The sequence below is a fragment of the Lemur catta genome, chromosome 9 (assembly GCF_020740605.2).
Source record: "Lemur catta isolate mLemCat1 chromosome 9, mLemCat1.pri, whole genome shotgun sequence".
NCBI lineage: Eukaryota > Metazoa > Chordata > Mammalia > Primates > Lemuridae > Lemur > Lemur catta.
The window spans coordinates 74,424,702-74,433,119 of record NC_059136.1 but is presented as its reverse complement, the minus strand read 5'-3'; the positions used below and the strand labels follow the sequence as shown (position 1 = coordinate 74,433,119).

General features: G+C 38.7%; 1 long non-coding RNA gene across 1 annotated transcript in view; it reads right to left on the bottom strand.

The window, feature by feature from the left end:
• Positions 1–640: 640 nt before the first annotated feature.
• The window catches only part of LOC123644981, a 51,589-nt gene continuing 43,811 nt past the window's right edge, over positions 641–8,418 (bottom strand). Inside the window, exon 6 of the long non-coding RNA XR_006737347.1 lies at positions 641–786. This is a non-coding gene — a long non-coding RNA (uncharacterized LOC123644981). The remainder of the gene's footprint in view (positions 787–8,418) is intronic.

The window sequence follows — 8,418 nt, the reverse complement described above, 5'->3', positions numbered from 1 at the left end:
CAAGTCGCCTACCTAGGTTTGAGTCACCCTTTACTAGCTGTGTGACTTTGAGCTCATCGCCACACCACTCCCCTCCGAGCCTCAGTTTCTTCATCCATAAAATCAGAATAATACCTTAGCATTTGTTTTGGTTTTTGAAAATGAGAGAAGGCATTTTGTCAAGTGCTATACAAATGTTATGCTTTATGCTTATAAGTGATGATGATGATGATAACGTGGGCTGCTTCATCCTGAATTTTGCTGGGCTATTTACAAAGAAGCTTTGGTAGATTTTTCTGGCTCCTGCCAGTGAATTACTTCACAATGGACTGCTCCGTAATTATTAAATAAATAAATAAATAAATAAATAAATAAATAAATAAATAAATAAATAAAGGACGTTTAAAATACCACCATGTATTTCACAGAACATTAATTTCTCAAGATGCTCTGTAAATAAAGTAATCTGTTTCCAAATACTCCTGGAAGAGTACCCATCTCTTGGAGATCTGGGGGCACATTAGAGTATGAAAGGCTCAAAGAAGTCCTCAGTAAAGAAGCCTTATTTACATCTAGCGGAGCACTTCCCAAACTCAACTACAGAACTCTTTTTTTTTTTTTTTTGCACTTTATTTTTTTTATTTCAGCTTATTATGGGGGTACAAAAGTTTAGGTTATGTATACAGCACTCTTTTTCACATTACCTGCTAATATTCCATCGAAATACCATCCCAAGGAACACGCTTTGGAAAATTCTGTCCTAGCATAAGGGTGAATGAGTCTTGCTTTTGGTTAAAGACTGATGACCTACAAAAAGAATTAATCATAAGTGAAAAGCAACTTAAGAAAAATTATTACTAAGTCGGGTGCTGAAATATAGCTTTTGCTTGAAAGTTCTTTGCTGACTAAGTTGAGAAACCAATTCCTTTCAAAAAATAGTTTTTTATACTTTTAAAATACTTTTTAATAGCAAACACCTTTATGGCACTTACCATACGCCAGACACCATTTGAAGAACATTACATATAACTGATTGAATTCTCACAGCAACCCAAGAAAGAGGAGTTACTATTTTCTCCAGTTTTAGAAGACGAAGCCAAAGAGAGACAAACTTCCCCAAAGTTGTATCTGAATTCCTGCCACTGATTTGATTCCATGACACCCTCTTTTCCTTGAAGGGTAATTTACAATGTGTTCTTTCCTCAGTTAAATGATGCAAATACTAACATATAGCATATTCTTTTCTCAATTAAAATAATTCGAATAGTAATTTTCAGTGTATTTTCATAATTTAAATAATTCAACTACTTTTTATTTTTAGACTTTCAAGACAGTTACAGATCTAAATGAGATAAATCTTAGAGTATCACAAAAGGAAGTTTGGGAACATTATTTTTTGGAACTTGTACCAAGTTGCATTCAGTGGAAATGAAGGCTTGTTTCCTAGGTTGCCTGGCTGTGGATACAATACTGCATTAGATCTGGTTTCCAAGTACTTCATAATTTACTACTTTCTTGTGTTCATAGATATTTGTTATAAATAAATGTTAAATGATTTTAAATTATTACATTTCAAGGTATAGCAGGAGATTCCAGGTGAACTGCAAACTCACAGACTCTATGTCTTTGAAACTAGGAGGCTGCCAACTCGTAAGTCAGTGGTCCACAACATTTTTGACACCAGAGACCGATTTCATGGAAGACAAACTAGGGTGGGGGGATGGTTTGAGGATGATTCAAGTGCATTACATTTATTTTGCAGTCAAACCTCTCTGCTAATGATAATCTGTATTTGCGGCTGCTCCCCAGCACTAGCATCACTACTCAGCTCCACCTCAGACCATCAGGCATTGGATTCTCATAAGGAGCATGCAACCTATATCTCTCATGTCCACAGTTTACAGTAGGGTTTATGCTCTTTAGGATAATCTAATGCTGCTGCTGATCTGACAGGAGGCAGAGCTTATGCAGCGATGGGAGCAATGGGGAGCGGCTATAAATACAGATGAAGCTTTTTGCTTGCTCGCAGCTGCTCACCTCCTGCTGTGCAGCTGGGTTCCTAACAGGCCACAGACTGGTACCGGGGCCTGGCCTGAGGGTTGGGGACCACAGCCCTAAATCATCTATTTGCCTGAACTGTTACATGCTGGAGCTTTGGTTTGGGGTTGAAAAAGAATTTTTTTTTTTAAGTTTTTACCTTTTGATTCAGGAGCACAGGGCAGAGATACAAAAGAAAAGAAGAATCAAGGGGATAGATTTTGAGTCTCAGTAGAGAAAAGGCTTAGGACCAGAAGTTAAAGGAGCTATTTGTATGATAGATAATTATGGTAAGAAAAACAATGCTGCATCAGCACCGGGGTGGCAATATGCTGCAGAGAGCCAGGACACGGTCATTCTGCACCACCACCCCACACCACCAACACGTGTGTATACATGCTGCCAAAATGGCACTCTGAGGCTGCAGGGAGGTGTACCAGTGGAGGCCAGGGGCTTGGCAAAGCAGCAGGCATAAGGAGGGCCTGGCTGTAGAGGCGGCAGCACAGGCCTTCACGAGGAGGATGTTGCTGACAAACAGTGGTGAACTCTGTCCTGAACATCAGTGAGGCACTGCCTAGGTGGGGCTGAGAACTTAGAAAGGGGCCAAAGTCCTACAGTCTGGCAGGAAGGGTTAAGTAAGGGTGATTGGAATTTGGGCATTAATGTGACCTCCTTTGTACTCAAAGGCTAGTGTGGCCAGGTAATACTCCATTTACAAGAAGGAAAAAAAGAAATGAAAGGTGTTTGGATATCATTCCCCTATCGGATCATCCCCAGATTCATATGATGAAGCCCTAACTCCCTATGTAATGCTTTGGAGATGGGGCCTTTGGGAGAGAATTAGATTTAGATAAGGTCATGAGGATGGGACTCTCATGATGGGATTAGTACCCTTATAAGAAGAGACACCAGAGAGCTAGCTCCCTCTCCTCCCCACATCTCTCCACCCCTCTCCCCTCTTCTTTCCCCCTCTCTCTCCTCTTCCCTCTCCACGTCTCTGCCCCTTGTGAGGACACAGTGAGAAGGTGGCCGTGTGCAAGCCAGCAGGAGAGCCCTCACCAGAACCTGGCCATGCTGGCACCCCATCTTGCACTTCTGGCCTCCAGAGCTGTGAGAAAATAGAATTCTGTTGTTTAAACCACCATCTGTAGTATTTTGTTATGGCAACCTGAGCTAAGACAATTCCTATTTCAAAACTTTTATAGAATCTTAACATATGTCTGTAAGTAGGCATTTCTGTTATAGATAAGTGTTCTATTTTCCAGCTTTTAGAATGTGTTATATTTCACTTGTCAGTAATTGAAAGAACTAAACAAAAAGATACAAATTTTTTCCATTTAAAAAGCCCTACTTCTAAACCAAAGATATTTTTCAATGCCTTTTCTTTTCCAAATCCATTATGGATTATAAGTCTAAAAAAATAGAACAATTCTTTCCAAATAAATGACAAAGAGCTTGGTATTTCTGGTGAATATCACCATTTAAGAGGAGCTTGGGTTTTTTTCAGTCTGTAATTTTCTCTCCTGTTCTCCTTTGTGAGCTATTCGTCAAATGACAGTGAAATGAAGGGGTGGTTTGTCTCTGCTGGGAGTTCCCACTGTAGAGAACTGGGCCTACTGACCCTCTTGCCAGAGCATGAGACAAATGAGCCCAAGACCCCTCCCTTTAGGCTTTCTACACATCTACCTCTCACACCAGATCCCCAGAATTCACTGATACTAGGTTTCCTTTCGCTGCCTTGCGACTGTGGCTGCCCCTCCTCCGTGAACAACCTTCCCAAGTGCAGCAGCTGAACGCTCATCCTCCCTGAGAGTGAACTCTGGAGAACACAACTCACTTCCTCGGACCTCAGTAGAATGTATACTTGAATCAACTTTTCTTTTGCCCTCTCAAAACACTAAAATACTTCAGTTTGGCTGTTTGGGTTTTATGTCTGTTACATCATATTTAGTAATTACAATACGTAGTATATTGAATAAAAGTAATGTATTTTTCCACTGGGAAAAAGAAGTAACAGAGACAGAAAGCTGAGTTGGTAGGATTTTTCGGAGGGTTTCAATACATGCCATAATTTTTAAAAAAGCAAAATATATTCATCTTTGAAAACAGCTTGATTTTTGTGCTTATATGAGCCCTCCTCACATGTCATTGCCTCAGTCCCAACATTGTTATAATACATATTTAGAGTGTTTTTTTTAAGTTTTTGTCAGGAGTACCAAACGTGAAGTATAGTTTTCTGAGAATCCACAGTTCTGAGCTAAAAGTTTTTGTTCTCTGCAAAATATATGCCTTTTTTAAAATATATGCCTCTTAGTGAATTTTCATACCCAGTTTTAAGAATTTGTTTAGTATTTTCTTGGCATTAGGAAAAACTGAAAATGTTAATAAGTATTCCTCAAATTGGTAACAAACCAAAATTTTATTCTGCTATCAGCTCATGTTAAATTTTTTTAGTACTTAATTCAAACTACCTTTATTTCTTCTGAAAGTTTTGTTTAAAACACAAAACTTTATCTTACTGTCCTGGTACTACTTATTGTCCATTTGCAACATTTATAGAGCCTTTTTTCCTTGAAATTTGACTAAAAGAATTTTTTAATTTCACGTGCACACATGCGCACACACACACACACAAGATCACATCGTAGCTATCTTCGTTGTCACTTTCCCTCTGATTCTCCATGTTGTTCACTAGGAAGAATTTTCATACTGCTTCCTCCATGTGTTTATTCACAGAATCTGGTCTCCAGGACCTGTATTTTTGAGTGTGAGCCAGAGAGTAAGAATAAGAACATGTTGATAGATGGTAAGTGCAGAAAGAATTGTGCAGGATTAGATGCTTCAATGCAATGGACCAAGAGCAATTGGTTGCTTTTATTCCCGTTACCTTTATTTGTAGCATTCATGGAGTTCAGAGAGGAAGCAGGAGAGGGTGTGGTGGTCTGTGCCAGTGGCAAAAAGAATGAAAAGAGTGCCTCGAGTAGAAGGAAACAAGGCAGGAGTGGGATGGTCCAGCAAAAAATGATTACGAAGCCTGTGAAAACAAAGAAGGTAAAATGGAATAAGACAATCTAATGAGATTCTCTAGAGGAAAGAAGTCCTAGAGTTAGCAATCTACTAGGAATAAAGCTGGATTGCAGCTATGGTTTCAAGGACGGAAAGAATAGGGAAAGGAATTATGAAAGAACATTGAACAATTTGGCGTGTCATTGGATGAAGATAATACTACCCTGCCAGAGAATGAGGCAAAAGTTGTTCCCTGTTTTCTTGCTCTAAAACAGTGGTTTTTTAACTTTTAGCATGCATCAGAATCACCATGAGGATGAGGTGATGCTGCTGCTATTGGTCCAAAGACAACACATTGAGACCCACTGTTCTAGAAAACCATTTGTTCTTGCTGTTGGAGAAACTTGGTTTCTAATAGATGAAATGACAAGTAACAAGTTACTTGGCTTCAAGTCTATCAAAAGATCATGATGAGGTACACAGTATTCAGCTATGTATCTTTGAAATCAGCCAAGCTTTTTCAATTGATAAGAACTTTGTAGTTTTCTAATTAATTCAGGATATATGTTAAATTTCTAAATTGAGCTATTTGAATTTTGAGATGATTTTAGGTGGTGGTGGTAATGGTTTGATGTTTGAGAAAGTTGCTGCTTATCTTGAGAAACCATGGACTCTCAAAATAAGTTTCCCATGGGAAGGGCTCCACAGAGAAGAAAGGAAGCCATTATTTCTTCTATGTCAAATGAAATGTTCAAGCCTCTGAAACCCAAATAAATGAACAAATAAAAGTAAAGACATAGATGAGACCATACTTCAAATCTACAAAGGCAAAATAATTAAAAATAAGATGTATATTACAATAGTAATAATAGAATTTAATAATATATATTAATTATATAAACAGAGAAACTATGCTCCTCCAAGTCCTGTAGTCTATAGTTTTGTAATGAACTCTGATTCACCCTAAAGTTGGAATCATATATATATGATGTGTGTGTGTATCCCAATTTCAGACCGTAATGCTGTGCTGTTTAGACCAGTGGTTCTCAATATTTAGTGAGAATCACATGGAGGATAATAACAAAGCACAGATTTGGGGCCCCATCCCCAGAGTGTCTGAATCAGATCTGGGATAGGTCAAGAATGTGTGGCTCAAACAAGTTCCCAAGTGGTGCTCATGCTGCATCTTTGGAACCATACTTTAGGAATTGCTGGTTTAGCTCTATGCTTCACAACATGTCCACATACTAGAATCATCTGGGAAGCTTTAAAAAAAAAAAAAAATCCCAGTTCATAGGCCACACCTCAAAACAATTAAAATCATAATCTCTTGGGGTGGAACCCAGGCATCAGTATTTTCTGAAGTTCTTAGGTGATTCCAATGTGCAACCAAAGGGGAGAATTTCTACTTAGATTCATAGTTCTCAAATTTAGCACACATCAGAATCACCTGGAAGACTATTAACACAGAGATCGCTAGACCCCTCTCCTGGTGTTTCTGATTCTTTAAGTCTGGGTTGAGCTTAAGAATTTCCATTTCAATCAAGCTCCCAGATGATGCTGTCAGTCCTGAGACCACACTTTGGGAGCCAGTGTGTAAGACCAACTTCAACCCTGGCTACACTTGGAATTTATTGGGGATCTGGCCAAAAAAAAAAAAAAAAAACACTGAAGTTAGCTCCACTCTCAAATTTTTTTTTAAAAAGCTGAGAGTGGGGATTTAATTGATTTGGGTTGGGGTCTAGCTTAGGTATGTTTTTAAAGTTTTCCAAATAATTCTAATATGCAGCCAAGATCCAGAATCACTGCAAAACCAAGCAAGGTGCAGATGCAGTGAATTTATCACCTGCAATGTTAGCTTCTCATCTGAGTTAAACATGACCTCTTCCAATAAGAATGTTTTAATCATTATACATAGTAAATATCTTTGTTGAAGAAAATACTACATTTAAATAAATGTAAGATTATGACAGTCATTTCTGAATTTGAGAAATAACTAGGTTAAGCCAGGACAGGAGTCTTCCCACCCCTTTCATTGCTATAAATGCAACATACTGTCTGAATTTTTTTTAATGTAATATGGTAACCCACTCCTTTGGTGATCTGCAGCAAATCATGTAAACAGAAACATTATAACTGTTATTATAAAAGCAGTTTCCTATAAATGAGAATTTATGCTTATATCAAAATAAACTTGAAACCTGATCAAACACCCTGGCTCCAGGAAAATAACTCTGGGTTTGGACAACACAACCCAGAGTAACGTTTTTTAGTGCCAGTTGATGTTTTTGAATATACAGGGTCATTTTTTAATCACATAGTATGGAAATAACTTGTCTGCTACAAACAGTAAAAGCTGAGATTTGGGGATGGGGTGGGGGTGTAGATGGGGAGAGTAGCTGATTCTTAATTAGGGCTTTCTTGGACAGCTCCATGATATCAGTTAGATACATGTTTGTAAATAATTACTTTCTACTTCAATTTTCACAGAAAACAGTGACACTATTGTGTTTCAGCAGCTGATTTAGTAAGTTGCCATTCATGACCCTTCTAGAATATACTATGCAAAGTCTAGTTCTCATACTCATAAAGGACATAGAAATCTAGCACTGGAAAAGAGTTTGGGGCTCATCAGACCTCCTAATTTTATGGTTGAGGACCAACTTCACACCTCTGAGAGTGGCTATTACCAAAAGGACAAATAATAGCAAGTATTGGTGAGACTCTAGAGAAAATGAAACCCTTGTTGGGAATTTATAACCAGTATGGAAGCAGTTTGGCGCTTTCCTTAAAAGTTAAACACAAATTTACCATCAACTGAGCAAGTCTGCTCCTCAGTATCTATTGAAGAAAAAAAGTAGATCAGTGGTTGCTTAGTGCTGGGCAATGGGAGCGGTAGGGATATGGGTGGGTGATAGCTAAAGGGTACATGTTGGGGGGGCGGCTGGTGAGGATGTAAATGTCCTAAAATTGGATGGGCCACGTGGCTCACACCTGTAATCCTAGCACTCCGGGAGACTAAAGCGGGAGGATCACTTGAGCTCAGGAGTTTGGGACCAGCCTGAGAAAGAGCGAGGCTGTCTCTACTAAAAATTAAAAAATTAGCCGGGCATGGTGGCGCATGCCTGTAGTCCCAGCTACTCGGGAGGCTGAGGCAGGAGGATTACTTGAGCCCAGGAGTTTGAGGTTGCTGTGAGCTAGGCTGACGGCGAGGCACTCTACACTCTAGCCAGGCGACAGAGCGAGACACTGTCTCAAAAAAAAAAAAAAAAAAGAAAGAAAGAAAGGAAAGAAAAAGAAAGAAAGAAAAGAAAAGAAAATGTCCTAAAATTGACTGATGCGATAGTTGCACATATCTGTGAATATACTAAAAAGCATTGAATCAAGCATTTTAAA